This window comes from Balaenoptera musculus, chromosome 12 (assembly GCF_009873245.2).
Source record: "Balaenoptera musculus isolate JJ_BM4_2016_0621 chromosome 12, mBalMus1.pri.v3, whole genome shotgun sequence".
Lineage (NCBI taxonomy): Eukaryota > Metazoa > Chordata > Mammalia > Artiodactyla > Balaenopteridae > Balaenoptera > Balaenoptera musculus.
In genome coordinates this window covers 40459052-40474356 of record NC_045796.1, presented here as the reverse complement: position 1 = coordinate 40474356, position 15305 = coordinate 40459052, and the positions used below count along the sequence as shown (strand labels likewise).

General features: G+C 37.0%; 1 long non-coding RNA gene across 1 annotated transcript in view; it reads right to left on the bottom strand.

Annotated features, from left to right (window-relative positions):
- Positions 1–1292: 1292 nt before the first annotated feature.
- Positions 1293–15305, bottom strand: part of LOC118904856 — a 282771-nt gene continuing 268758 nt past the window's right edge. The window contains exons 6-7 of the long non-coding RNA XR_005022105.1: positions 2271–2385; positions 1293–1333 (exon numbers count right to left, since the gene is read on the bottom strand). This is a non-coding gene — a long non-coding RNA (uncharacterized LOC118904856). The remainder of the gene's footprint in view (positions 1334–2270; positions 2386–15305) is intronic.

Genomic DNA, 15305 nt, shown 5'->3' with positions numbered 1-15305 from the left:
TCCCATGAGAACTTTGTGTTATGGTCTGTAGAGCTTGTTTTGCTAAGAACCTTTCAATTGCTAGAGACTTCATTGACTCAATCTACTGGAAGTCTGGAGAGAGAATTTATTTCAGTCATACCTGGTTTCCCAAATAATTAGTCATCTGTTTTCTTCTACCTACCATTCTTCTACCTACCACAGGTAGAGTCCTCCAGATGCAGATGCTGAGATGGAGCTCAGAGTGCAAGCTGTTACCTGTGAAGGGAAAGGCAGAGGGAGAAATGAAACTATGATGAAGGCCCTGCAAAACCTCGACCAACCAGCTGAGTTAATACTCTGTATTGACTGTGAGGTCTTTCCCAAGATTGGTCAAAATAGCCAGGCTTTGTATGCAACCTTGCTCAGTCACTAATGCGGGCTGAGCCATGAAGGGCATGACCTCAGGTGAGGCAGGTCTCTGTAGCTGAGGCAGACTCTAAAGAAGCTGACAGATGGGGACCATCTGATGACCACACTCCCTGTAGCTGGGCATCCAGTCATTCCCTGAGGAGAAACATAAGTGGCACATCTCTGTGTCCACCTCACCATCTTTGACTCTGCTTTCTTTCCTATGTGCTGGCTTCATTCTGAAGCTTTTCCAAAGTTATGGTGAACGTGTTCACCGAAAGTTTCAGACTTATGTTTTACCAGCTGGGAAGCTTTAGAGGAAGAATCTCTCTTACAAAAGTTCCAGTTAATGTCCTGAGATTGCATAGTATACATTTGGCTTGGGGTCAGGAGCTCACTTCCAGCACCAGGGTCCAAGGTTAGCCTCACCTATAACGAATGGACTGAAAGCGAGAGTGAAGAGATTCCCTAAAGGCACATTATGGTACTGTTACCAAACAAAGGGTGTTAGGGAGTGGGAAACAGATGTCTTCTACCCTGATGCAGCTCAGGTACTCATGCACTCTGGAGCCTTTCTAGAGCGGCCTGGAAGTCCCTAAGGAGTTGTGGGACTGCATTTAATTTTAGGTAGAGGATCTCAAAGAGCATTGCTAACATTCACAGAAACCCTCATTATTTTGGAAGACATGACCTTGAATTCTTTCTAAGTAAAAGAATTCATGATATTATAACATAAAATTATTACAAATTCCTCTCTCCCTTTCTACCAATTGTACCAAATTTCTGAAGCTCCATTTGCTTTCTTTTTATTTGTGATAGTGTGGAGAATAACTGTGGGATTCTGCAAAATGCTGAATGGGAAAGTAGCACAAGAACACAATAACAAAGAGCCTTTCATGCTGCAAGGAAGAGTACTCCTGTTGGCATGGAGAACCTCTAACACTGGGACTGCAAAATGGCAAACCTGTGAAAAGAAAGAGATTTCTATATTCAGAAATACAGGATACATTTAAAGTAGTGTCAGTTTAATGTGTGTGTGTGTGTGTGTGTGTGTGTGTGTGTATAGACACATGATTTGTTTGTCTCTGTAAGTATGTACAAATCTTTTATTTAAAATCTCTTTGGTTGGGTTTATGAAAGGTTTCTCTCTTTGGAGTGCTGAGTTTGTCTTAAATATAATAAACCAGGGCTTATACTCAGGGAGCACATGTCAAAACAGCCACACTACTTGTTAAATATTGAAATATTTTTCTACCGGTTGGGAAATGGTATAGTAGTAAATGTGAATGTGATAAGTTCTAAAATTAATTAATGAATTTCAGCACATGTGGTTTTTCTCAGAAACCACACGCCACTGTGATTCCAAGATTTTTAAAAATTGTTCTGGTCTGGGCACTGGAGCACAGAACTGGAAGGCCCATTGAAGAGATCCTGTTATTTATTTCAGGTGTTGAGGAATTTCTTTTGGGTTCAAATGTCCCTGGTTGGGAGAAGGGAAATCACACAGTCACACTGAGGAGAAGCTTGGTGACGGCTGAATAGTTTGGGAGAAGCCTGGGGCACAGACAGCACAAGTGGGGCTTAAATCACTCAAGTATGATTGGGACACTTTGCTTTACTGGAAAACTCTTCCCTGGTGGTACTGACCATCCCTGCACCATGTGCAGAGGTTTATGAGAAGGGGATCTCCTGGGATCCCTTTCAAAGGTCAAAAGAATGTGAAATGCAAGCAGTAACCATGAGACCCTTCCTCTGTCCCCTCCCTACTGCTCATGGCCAGTTCTCCCCGTGGAGGAACCTCAAGATACCCTGGCCCTCCCATCCTTGCCCCTGTCTGCTCCTACAACTCTTCCAAGCACTGGTGCTGGCTGAGTCTGGAAGCAATTGCCCTTTCTCTTTACCTCTTCTTTCCTGTCTTGCGTTTGTCCTGCTTATTAACTGGGCTTCAACCAGCTGTCTCCATCCCAGCACCAGTTGTTTCCTGACTGGACTTTTCAGAGAGGCAACCATCTCGCCCTGCTTGCGTGGAACAAAGCAGAGAAAACATTCAGATTCTTAACTCAGGTAACTAGAATTGGCCAATAACCACCCCCCTTGTCCCCTCCCCCTACCTCTCTTTTGTTTTAATAGGAGTTATTATTATTTAGGATGGTAAGGCCAACATATCAGGAGACAATGGCCATTGGAAAAAATTATTATTATACACACAGATCCCAAGTGAGAGAATACAGGTCATGCCACTGAGGGCCACAAGGAAGCACCAGGCAGTCAGGAGGCAGAGCGAAAAAACTGTGGGCAAGAGCCTTTATCATGTTTTCCATAGGCAGGGTAAACAGGTTTGGGATTGACTAGTCTGAATCATTTCAGTGGACTTTGGAGCATAGGGGCTGTCCCAGCTGTCTCACATCTGGCCCTGAAGTGATTAGGGCTGGTGGGCTGTGGCCAGGAGTGTGAGAGCCTAATAAGGGAGGTGGTGAGAAGTGTAGACTCTGAATTGGTTGGTTTGTATTTGAAAAGAGTGGCCCTGGGAGGATGATTCCTCCTGAGGGGGAAAAAAGCAAAGGAGGCCAAGGCAAGTGACTCAGCGAAATTACCAGGTTGTTTGGAATAAGGTATCTCTGGTACGTGCACGTAAGGCAGATTTTAAATCATCAAGTTTACAGAAACTAGAAACATGATTAATACACTCTTTCCCTCTCATCCTTTTTTTTTTTTTCTCCTCCTCTGGCTTTCCAACTTCTATCAATAAAGTTATGAAAAAGGGCCACTCTCTTTTGCTATTATTTGATGGTGGTTGGAGAGAGATTCATTTTAATGGAGAAGTCTTTGGAAGAACTTTATATGTAAAATCTCAGCTAAGAAAGGAGCATCATTTAGCTCTGTCAACCAAAAATTACACTAATGATTTTAAAATCATAGAATGACTTGATGAATGAATTTTACTAAAATTTGAATACTTGGTAAGCAAGATATACAAGGTATAGAGAATACAGTTGGCCCTTAAACCACACAGTTTTGAATTACGCAGGTAATTCAAAACTATTGAAAAAAATGCGGATTTTTTTCAATAGTAAATACTACAGTACTACATGATCCATGGTTGATTGAATCTGGGGATGCAGAACGTTGAATTATGAGGAAACGTGGATACAGAGGAACCAAGGATACAGAGGGCCGACTATAAATTATATGTGGATTTTTGAAGGTTGGCCCCCCTAACTCCCGTGGTGTTCAAGGGTCAACTGCATATATTTAGAGACTAGAAGAATATATATTTTTACAGCCTTGATTTATATATTAAAACTATAAACTCTGTATTGTATATTATACAATACGAATATATTCATATATTGGATATTACACATTTTATATGAATTTAAATGGCTAAACAGTTATTACACATGTTATTCTTATCACCTCCAACTTTCTGAATCATGATTTTCTTTCAAAGCCTATTTAAAGTACCATCTTCTTCTTACAAACTTGCTCATGATCATGACATGTATCTTTTCTGTCTGTCATTGCCTGCCCCCTGTCATTGCCTTTCTAATTTTATGATGGTAAGATCACTAATCATTCTCCCCCTTAGTTCCTAGAGCAGTTGTACTTATCTAGGGATGGGTGCATATCAGAATCACTGAGAAGTCTCCGCTGAAGTATATATTCCTAATCCAGTCCCTCACCCAACTGCACACACAAAAATATATCTATCTAGGAGATATTTGAACCTAATGAGAAATTTTTCTTGAAGTGTATCAAAATCACTTGGGGGCAATACTGACCTAAAGCAGAAAACACCAGGGACCCCCTGTCCCTACCTCGTCTTCTAAACTGGGGAACTTGGCACTGAGCAATGTTCCTTGACAGACTGACCTTGGTCACGGTGTTCTAACATTGCTCACACTTACTAATGTAATCCAGATCATGGCTAGTACTGGCCACTGTTCTCCAAGTCAAAATTGTTACTCAGTATTCTGATAGCAAACTCCTGTGGCTGGGTTTTTAAGTCTAATCATTTCTCTCCCCTTCCACACCCCATCCCCCTACATTCTGCATGCCCAGTCACCGGGACTTGGTCGCCAGACCTATGGTTTAAGTTTTTGTAGTGGTGTCCTGCCTTGTTATTTAGATCGACAGAAGGGTCTCTGCCAGTATGGAAGCCCAGTCTTTGTATATCATGGATTTCCTGGAGGGTGACGACAAGCCTGTCAATATAGCCAAGTAGTTCCTTCTGCTGTTTTTGACTGGGCCTGCCCCCCACCAACCTACATTTTGGCCCTAATGGATGAGTTTATTCTTAAGTCCTGGCCATTCTCTGAAATTAAATCTTGCTTTGCTTAATTAGCCATGTCTAGATAATAGGTGATTATGATGTCTAGATAATGTAGCTGGGATATATTAGGTATCCCAGTTACATTTGTTCTCCTCACATACTTCACATCAAATACACTGGCTTTTGGGTAGTTATTTGGATTTAGGGTCTCACTCCTCCTATTGTATCTGGAGGAGCTACGCTCCTCCTTTGTGCTTCTCAGAACACTCACACATGATTATTTGATAAAGATCCACTTCCCACACGGGACTGTGATTTCTAGGAGGTCAGTGATCTTATTCTCTTTTTTATTCCCATTGCACCTAATGCCTGAAAGAGTGCCTGGCACATAGTTAGTGCTCAAGAAATATCTGTTGAATAAACAAATGAAAATACTAAGGCCCTTGAAAGTATGAGACTGTGTAATGTAAACTCCATCTTAGAATCTACTGTTATGTTACTCAGACTCTCAAAATATATTTAAATGATGAATGAAGATACTTGGAGGAATATATAACTTAATGTTATTTTCGAATTCATGGGCTTCAGAAGACTAATGTTCAATTTCACAGAAAAGTGTTCTGCATAAAGGTTTAGACCTAAATATAAGAGGACATATCCCTGAGTAAAAGTTAAGACAAGCTCTTATTATGTAGAGCATTCCTGAGCTCATTTTGATGGTCAATACTCACATTCCTTTAAAAAAATCTGTTTAGATAACTTTCTCCTTTTCATGTTGGCAACAAAACAGAATCAGAGTGAGCGATGGACTTAACATAGTTCTTAAACATTGCACAAGCCAACAGAAGGCTCATTCTGAGTGCGCTTTTGGGTTAGTCCACATCTCCCTCATTTATTATGGAATGTAACTGGTATTTCCTGCTTCCGCAAAGAAACTCAAACCCCAATTGATACAGCAAGGACTCAAAAGGACAGGGCTGTTTTCTCTCTTTTCATCCATAGAAAAAGGAATCCTCTCCTCTCCCTCCCCACAAAAAAAAAAAACAAAAACAAAAACAAAAATCCCAAATAAGAACAGAGGTACTAACAACTTCAGCCCCAATTCTGTTTGTTCTGTAACTGTGCTGTCCACTGGAAATTTAATGTCAGTCATAAATGTGAGCCAAGAAGTAATTTAAAATTTTCTAGTATTCACACTAAAAAAAGTAAGAGAAACAGATGCAAATAACTTTAGTAATATATTTTAACTTAACATATCAAAAATAAATGATTTTAACATGTAATCAATATGAAAAATTATTAGTGAAATATTTTACATTCTTTTTCTGTACTTTGAAATCTGGTGTGTCCTTTACACTTACAGTACGTCTCAGTTCAGACTAGCCACATTTTAAGAGCTTAATGTCACATGTGGCTGATGGTCACCCTGGGCAGTATAGTTCTAGAATGTGTTTTTGTGCTATAGTTTTTCACACAGTCAGAAGAGACGTCCCCATTCATCTTCACTGCAGCCACTGGCATCTGAGTGAGGAAAGGCAACCTGTTGAAATTTCTGAAAAGTTTTAAGTAGATTCAATAAATAAAACCTGTCGAAATGCTTCAGCGGTCTCCAGGCACTGCTCACCGCAGCTGCAGTTGCTAGTTTAAACGCACCTTTGCTACAGTGTTGCTGGGCTGAGGCCATTTTGCTGCAGCCGTCATTCTGTCCCTGTTCAGGCTTCAGCGTGGCCAAGGCACAGGGGAGGATTCTTTTCCCTTTGGCATTAAGCACAGCCAAGGGTGATCAAGCCAAAACCGACCCAGCCTCTCAATGCCACAGTCCTTTTCAGATACGCTCACATTTCTTTATCTTTCTTTTTTTTCTGTTTATTGCTCTGGATAACTGAAGAGCAGGTAGAATCCTTCCAGGCCAAGTACCTATAGATGTTAATACCTAGAATAATATTTTTTAAAGAAGACTTTAATAGAGAGGGCTGATGAATTTGTGGAGAAATAGGGAACAAACCTATCCTGTTACGAGAACTGAGTAAGTTTTCTTATATTGTAATACGTAGTCAATCATTACGATTATACAGCATATTCTGATCGTTTCCAGGTCACATTTATTAGGGAGTAGTTGATGAGAAACTTTAGTATAAGATGATTTTCTTGATTTTCAGTGTTTCTTAGACCTCATGCCTCTGCAGAGTCTGCTGGGGAAGGCAGAGAGTGGGGATCCAGGGTGCAGGCACCAGAGCTTTGCCCCCGCCCCGTCTCTGTCTTCAGCCGGAGCAGCTCTGTTTGTTTTCCTTTTAATGCTTCTGGGCAAGATCTAGTACAGATAAGTGGTTTCTGTGCCAAATTTTTAGAAAACCACCCCTCTACGGGAATTGTCTCTGTTTTGATTCAGTCTGAATCTCTTTCTGCGCTCGCCATATTGCATTTTTATCCCGCCATCTGTGTTAGGATGTCTACTTTTTCTATAGGGCCTTTACTGCTAAGCACTTAGTTTTTGCTTGTGCAATTGGGCAAAGAAAAGCCTTTAAATATCACATGTTTTGGGCTCATTTTTATTGTTTTTACTGTTTTCTGTTTAGTAAAGTAATTTATGCTTATTGTGGGAAAATGAAAGAGAAAACTAGATAGAATAAAGGAGAAAATAGAAAGCATTCATAACTGCATCACACAGATAAATGGTGTTAACATTTTGATGTATCTCCTTCTGAATTTTAACATGTATATATTTTAAATTAAATTGGAATCATATTTTACACAGTTTTATGTCTTGCTTTCCTCAATTATCATCATATTGTGATCATGCTTCTATTTCATTAAAGCATAATTGTTATTAGCTGTTAAATTCTTAATCCTATGTATGTCTCACAATATACTTAATCATTCCTCTATTGTTGGAAATGTTGATTGTTCCTGATTTTTTTTGTTGTTAAAATTATACTTTATCTATCATTCTTGTACAAAAATGGTGCTTCAATGAACATTCTCACACATAAATATTTAACTACCTTTTAAAATTTATTTCCTAGAAATTACTAAGTAAATAAACTTTCTAAATGTCTACGTATTGCTCAAATATTGCCCTCTTGTATCAAAATACAACCCCACTAGTAGTATATGTGTGTCAATCTATTCTCACCTGTCCTAACTTTGAGTTCAATACTTCAAAAGAATCTTTTCCAACTTGATTTTTTTTAATTTTAAAAAATTTTTATTGGGATATAGTTGATTTACAAGGTTGTGTTAGTTTCAGGTATACAGCAAAATGAATCAGTTATACATATACATCTATCCACTCTTTTTTAGATTCTTTTCCCATGTAGGCCATTGCAGAGTATTGAGTAGAGTTCCCTGTGCTATTGAGTAGGTCCTCATTATTATCTATTTTATATGTAGTAGTGTGTATATGTCAATCCCAATCTTCAATTTGATTTTTTTTTAAGTTTTTAAAAAAATTTATTTGCGAGTCATTGATAGCTTGTTAAGGGACTTTGCATTTCATTGTCTGGCGATCTATCATCTATCTGTCTATCTATTTATCTATCCTTTTGACCATTTTTCTTCTGATATGTTAATAATTTTAATTTTATTTATAAGAATATTTTATGTATTAAGGCTGTCAAATCTTAGCCTATCATAGTCATTGCAAAAACAAATGACCTAGTTTGTCTTTACTTTTTACTTTTGTTAAATTTTTTTTTTTTTTTTGGACAGCATAGTTTTGATCATAAGCACTCTTCTAATCTCTATTCTGTCACTCCAAGCAGTTTCATCCACACCCATAGCTTCAATTACTATCTATTACATTGATGATACACAAACTTACATCTCCAGCCCAGGGAGCCCAAGACTGAGAGGGACTGTCTCAAAGAAATATGTTGGTCTGGGTTTTATCTGAGTGGAAATTGAATTAATAAGAAGAAAGACCATAAAGTTTTAAAAGTCATTGTATCAGCTTCAGCTACAAGATAAAGACAGTATAAAATTAAGACAGGCCTCTGGAACTCCTGAGCATATACATATATACACATAAGATCCTATTGGTTCTGTTTCTCATGAGAACCCTGATTAGTACAGGGGGTATATAATTTGTCTCCTTACTTCATAGATCTTCAATTGAGAGGAACTATATTCAAGGAGTTGTATACAAGGAAGCACACCTGCTTTTATGATGAAATTTTATTTTGTAGGCCAATGTGTGACTCTTTGTCTTTTGTCAGAGAGATTTCTAAGGACTTTATCTTTATTGATTGACTCAAAGGGATGCTGCTTGTTTCTAACATGTTTACCAGAAATGCAGCTTCTGACATGGCTCACCAACCTGGGAAGGGCAGGGAGGTACTATATGCAATGATTGAGCTCTCAGCTGTCTTCTCAATGGCAACTGAATTCTCTGGATGGGGTCAGCCTTCTGCACATATTGATGAAGTAAGAGGGAGCACTTGGAAACCTCTTTTGACAGGTTGAGCCACTTCTAGCTAGGAATGTGACCTACAAAAGAAAATTTCTTATTTTGTAGCACCATAATCTTTCTAGCTCAAATTTTAATAGTTACCATTTGTGTGTATAGCATTATCTTGAATGCTTTACATGTAACATTTTATCTTCCCAATATCCCAATGGGTAAATCTTACTCTTCACATTTTACAGGTGACAAACCAAAGCCCAGTGAAAAGTTATCACTTTTAGGGAATGGCGGCAGTTTGAAAATGAGCCCATTTTACCTCTACACCGGTGTTTTCTTCTATTGCACCAAATCCCCCAGTAGACAGAAAAATGCCTAACAGCACATTCCTTCTGACTCCTATCCCTTCCTGGAGCTTTCCAAAATTTTACTGTTTATTCACTTCAGGCTCAGAATCGAGTAGGCAATTGTAGTACTATCTTGCTCCTCTTACGTGGTGCAAAAATCAGCAAGCAGTGGTCTAATGCAGACGCACCACAAAGAAAACAGGTAGAAGTCACAATGTGAAATTATTAGGAAAGGAGAAAACCCATCTTAGATGAATTCAACTGATAAACATTGGATTAGCCTCTGCTGTATGGCGATCCTTGGGGAGATATAAGGCTGAAATTAGATGTAGTGTTTGCAAATTAGAAGCTCCCAGATTGTGATAAGTAAACATGATTTGAATATCATTAGAAGAGGAGTATTCAAAACATGATACTGCATCATGAAAATAAGGATCACAGTCAGAGGGCTATGTCTCCACTAGCATTTAAACATCAAGCTTTGCCCTTGAGTTAGTGACTCAGTTGGAAGAAATGACCTCGAGGGGCCTATTGTTTTTTAGCCAAGAAACAGCTAGTTTCCAAAGACCTAACAAGTTTCATAGACCATTCAAATTCTCCCTAGTATGCGAGCAAGATTTTTTCAATTTAAAAATTAGTTTGTTTATAGAAATATTTGTAGATGCTTCACAGACCTTTCAGAAAACTACTAAACATTAGCTTGGCATGTTAAGCAATTTCTAATATTTTTGTCTTAATGTTTCCCACAGAAGAGTGACTATTAAACACCCTCCCCTCTACTGTCAGGGGCAGAGTATCATTTTTGTTAAAAATGAGTCTTTGATTTAAAAACATAATACATTTCAAGGAGACAAAATATTCTTGTTTAGTGTTTCCAGACTACATGCTTACTTGGAAAAATTGAAACCTAGCATGCTGTTTTCCATAATTTGATATTAAGTGCTCAGAGTATGTTTAAATCTTAGCCTTAAAATATATTTGAAACTGAAATGTTACATTTTTTTAATATCAAGACTCTATGTACAATTTCTGACCTGATATGGAATATTGTACTTCAGATTTCAGTGCAATTATCTTCAAGTTTGGTGTTTGTTGAAATGGTATTTATTGAAAAATTAGACATTGTCACACACTGTCTAATTTGGTAACATTAGAAGTGATGCCAAGCTTCCTACGTGTCTCTCTTCCTCTGAAAAACTTATAAGTGGAATCCTAGCAGAGACTGGCAGTACTAAGATTTTAGAAAACTTTCATGTCCTAAAATTTTAAAATGTGTAAGTTCCACTGATATGGTGGGCAAGAAAGTACTGTATTTAGATTAAAGGACATGATGTTAAAGCTTGCCTTACGTTTTTATTACATCTCAAATTGCAACAAATCAAGAAAGATAAAACTTTATGAGACTACAGTTATTTCTTGTAAGACACTTGCTTGTAAAAATTTTTCTCTGCCTTCATTTATTTTTGTTTTTAGTTTAAAAGCTAAAGCCAAGCCATGAAGAGGAAGACAAGAAGAGAAACCCAAAATCAAGGTAAACATTGTTTTAGCAAAGCACAGCATTGTGAAATAAACCAGAAAGAACATTATCATGCATGTCATACTAGGTGTCCCAACAAAACTTGCTTTACCTTTCTTAGGATATTTTCTATATAAAACAGATATTATTAGAGAAAATATTTCTGTATACTTGTCTTTCAAAAATGTCTTTCATATGGAATGTTTTCCTTTTTCTAATTTCCAACTGAGAGAAATATGAAATATCCAGGTCCTGCCTGGAGGTTAAACAGTTTTCTGTAACTGATACCATAAAAACTAAAGAGAAAAACTGAAAAGGCTTGAATTTGACAAGCACCCACGTCTGTGCATATATCTGAATTATCTAAACCCCTTAGGTCTCCAACTCATGTGAAAGTATTATGAAGTTTTCAGAAGATTCCCTATTTCTTCTTGCTTTCAGCTGAGTAGAAGATAGCTCAAGATCTTTTAAAAAAGATTGCTACTTAGCAGTTTGTGTGTGGTCAAATGGTCAACAAATTAGTTGTGCGTCAAAAGGAAGAAAAGGACTTTTATATGCCAACATAAATTCCGTAGGCACTTAACAAATTATAAAACACAGTAATAATAATGGCATAATAATTTAAAAATATAGCCTAAGCTACATTGAAAAATGAGAAGAGTGGCTGAAGTTAGATGAATTTGGCTGGTTTCTGCCTTGAATCTCCTGCTTTTTCCTTCTCCGCCCTCCTGCCACTCTATCCGCCTGTGGTCACATGCAGGCCCACAGACATAATCCTGGTTGCCTAGGAAGTTTTTTAGGAAGCTCAATGCCACTTGCCCTCTGGGGGTGGCCCTTACAGTGGAGTCATGTCACCAGCAAGACATGATGTTTTGTGTGCCAAGGATAAGCTGGAGTTACTAACTAGGTTGTGAGTTTCAACATTCTCTTCTATCCTAACTTTTCAAAATACCTTCCTGTCCTTTAAATGAAGGTCTTGATACGGAGCTTGATTCCATGTCCCTTTTGCAGAATTGCATGATGATTTTTGGGCTCACCCAGTGACCTTGTTGTGTTTGGAGAGATCTCCCAGGAATCAGGATGCAGCATCTCACCTGAGAGATAATAAGTGAAAAGACCTTTCCCTGCTGTACCTCATTCATTCGTTTGTTCATTCATTTATCCATGTATTAAATAATGCATTTATATATTTAGTCAATGTGTCCAAGAGAAATTGTTAATGAAGAGCCACCAGGATTTAGTAGTTGATTGGATATTGGGAGAAATAAAGTGGAAGCCTTTACCAATTCTGGTTTTAATAAAAACTTTGCCAAGTAAATTTCTGCTACCAGGGATCCAGATCATCATCTTTGTAGCCCTTTCCCCCTTGGCTTCACTGAACAAAAGTGCCCTAAGAAAGGGATTCCTCTGTCCTGGACCTACTGTCATATGTCCTTCCCTCTCACTTTTTTTTTTACAGCCTTGTCTTTCATGCTACCTGGGGATGCTGCCCCCACCATGGCAAATTTGGTGTTTAAGTGCTTTGAGTGATGATTTTAAATTGTAAGCTAAACCTACTTGAGGTATGTAACCTTCTCTTTACTATTTAGTGTAAATAACTATTTAAACTCCATATTCCAGAAGGTACCCTTTAAAGAAATAATAATTGGATAAGCTAAAATTCTTTAGGTATTTTATGAAGCACAGCAAAATATTTAATAAGCAAATAGAATTTGGAATATATTTCTTATCCTCAGGGGAACCTCCTTTCTGTGACTATTATTTGATTTTTATTTTTGTACCTTTCAACAGAAAGGAAAGACTTAATTTGTAGAATAATGACATAAAATGTGATAAAGAAATCACACTTTTAAAAAAAGTGAGCTACTTTTTAAAAGTTATGAACCCAAGAAAATGAAGGAAGACAGGCTATTTTCAACGCACATCTTGTATTTCTATAAGGTATATCAAAGCAAATACTTTGTATGGAAAACTAACACCTTTCCGCGGAAGGCATGTGATTGATTGCCAGACTAGTGATAAAGACTAGTTTGACTTGATCTTGTCTTTTTCTTTTTTCATACGTGAGCAAACTTCATGTTTGAACACATTAGTTCAAAACCCACCTTTGTCAGCTAAAAAATGGTGATTAGAGTAGACTTAATCCTAATGTACCTCCCAGAGGTATGCTGACAAAAAGAACGACTGGTGATTCTATGCTCCCTTCACATGAAAATATATTCTAAAGACATTATTATAAAAACTCTTCCTTTATCCTCTATATCTTTGAAGAACCTAGGAATGGTAAATATCATCTTTTTGATACTGAACTTGCAAACAAGTATCAATACTAAGTGAAAAGTGGTTATTTTCCTGGCCTGGTTATGTTCAGACAAGACATAATTTTTTCACACTGGTCTGTACAGAGTCTTTCTTTCTTTTTTCTTTTTTCCTGAAATGTTGGAAAATGAAGTGAAAAAATATTTTAATAGTCCCTGTTCTGATTTTCTCTAGATCTTCCTTATTTCTTTTTGAAAATGTTAGAGGCTAGTAAGAAGACGTGAAGAGTTGACATTAGTTTCAGAAAAAGTAAACTTGTGATTTTATACATGAAATTTATTAGGCAGCTATAGTGGGCTTTAATACTTACATTGGTCAATGTCATCTCTTATCATAGAAATTATCCAAAATTTCTAAGTGTTTTCTATGTCAACAGAGTAAACAAACACAAACATCTGTTTAGAAAAACACACAGTTTTCCTATAAATATATAACTCTATGGAAACAAACAGAAAGTCATTGGCAGGAACAGTGATAGTATCTCAGTATTCTGGGGTGTGACAGTGTGATTAAACTGGCCCTGCTGCTGGGTGTCTAGGACAACTAACTTCTTCCAGAACCTGATGCTTTCTCAGGCTCACAGTTAGCATGTTAAAGACATTTAACACATCATGAAATCACAGTCTGAGAGGAATTCATAATGGTCGGGGCTGTGAATAACTTGAGATAATGTAAAAGGATTAGATTTTTTAAAAATATAAGACAATTTTTACCGATGCACAAAAAAGTAATTTTGCATTCTATTTAAAAAGTTTTTTTTTTTTTCAATGTCATGACAAGAAACCTGTTCATTCCTTTTCTCTATACTGCCTTATGTATACTTTATTTTTTTAAGAAAAAAAAGCTCGTGTTTCTTTTACCAACAATGGTGCCTTCCGTGTTCGTTAATGATATGAGTATATTCAGTTACTTAGGAACATTATTTCCTATTCTGTATGTGGGCATTCCTTTAATTTTTTTTTTTTTTTAATTTTGTTTTCTTGAAGAAAAAAAATGAAAGGGTTTACAGAGGAAACACTTAGCTAGCTTACTGATCTTTCTTTCAACTACAACCTTTTTTCCTCATAAGTAATCTGAAAATAAATAGTAAAAATTTGTCCTCTCCCAGGATGATTTTGGAACATTAATAAATAAGAAAATACCTTTAAAGTGGAGTAATTTTTTAAAGTATGAATTTTAAAATAAAATATAATCACTGTGGAAACATCAAGGAAGAAATATAAAAGACAAGTGAAAGAGTAAAATAACAAATATCCACTGTAGAAAGATCAGGGGAAAAAAAGATTAGAGAAAAGAAAATAGTAAAATAACCTATAAGCCTGTGACCCAGAGAGAACCAATATTAACATGTTGGTGGGTACCCTTCAGAATTTTCTCTATGTATGCATAAGCAGGGTCTGGTTTTAGCAACGTTGGGAAATAAAATAATGTTTTATTTGTGCAAATTAAAAAATTTAACCTTGGTCCAGTCTTTCCTAAAGGTCTTGTGGTCAAAGATTCTCAAAGACACCTGGCTAATTCTGACAATAGGATAATTAATTCTTATGCTAGCCTCTGCTCTCTTTGAGAGAAGAAAATCTCAGATATGACCCTTGCAGCCAATCTCTTTCCCTGCAGTCCTTAAGACAGGAATCATCCCAACCCCAGGGGTCAGTGGCCTCCAGCACCTTCTTCCTGCCATCAGTTTCTTCTATGTTCTGCTGGTGGAACCAGAATTCAGATTTACTTCATTTAGATCAGAGGTCAGCAAATTTTTCTGTAAAGGCCCAGATAATAAATATTTTAAAGTTTGTGAGCCAAGTGAAAAATTAAGGATAGTGTGTAGGTAGTTATATAATAAGAAAGAAAACAAATTTCTACATATTTTTAAATTGATGAATGCATATTATGATTGTAATTGAGTACTCCAGTAGTCAAATTATTTTGAGAACTACAAAATAATATTTTGTAATACAGGACTGTAAATAAAAAAATGGAATTCTCTTTTTTGAGGAAGGGGTATAAGCTTTTGCTTCATTGGAGTTTGAAGTTAGTGTCCCCAGTCATCAGAATCAATTATAAATATTCATCTGTTAATGTTAT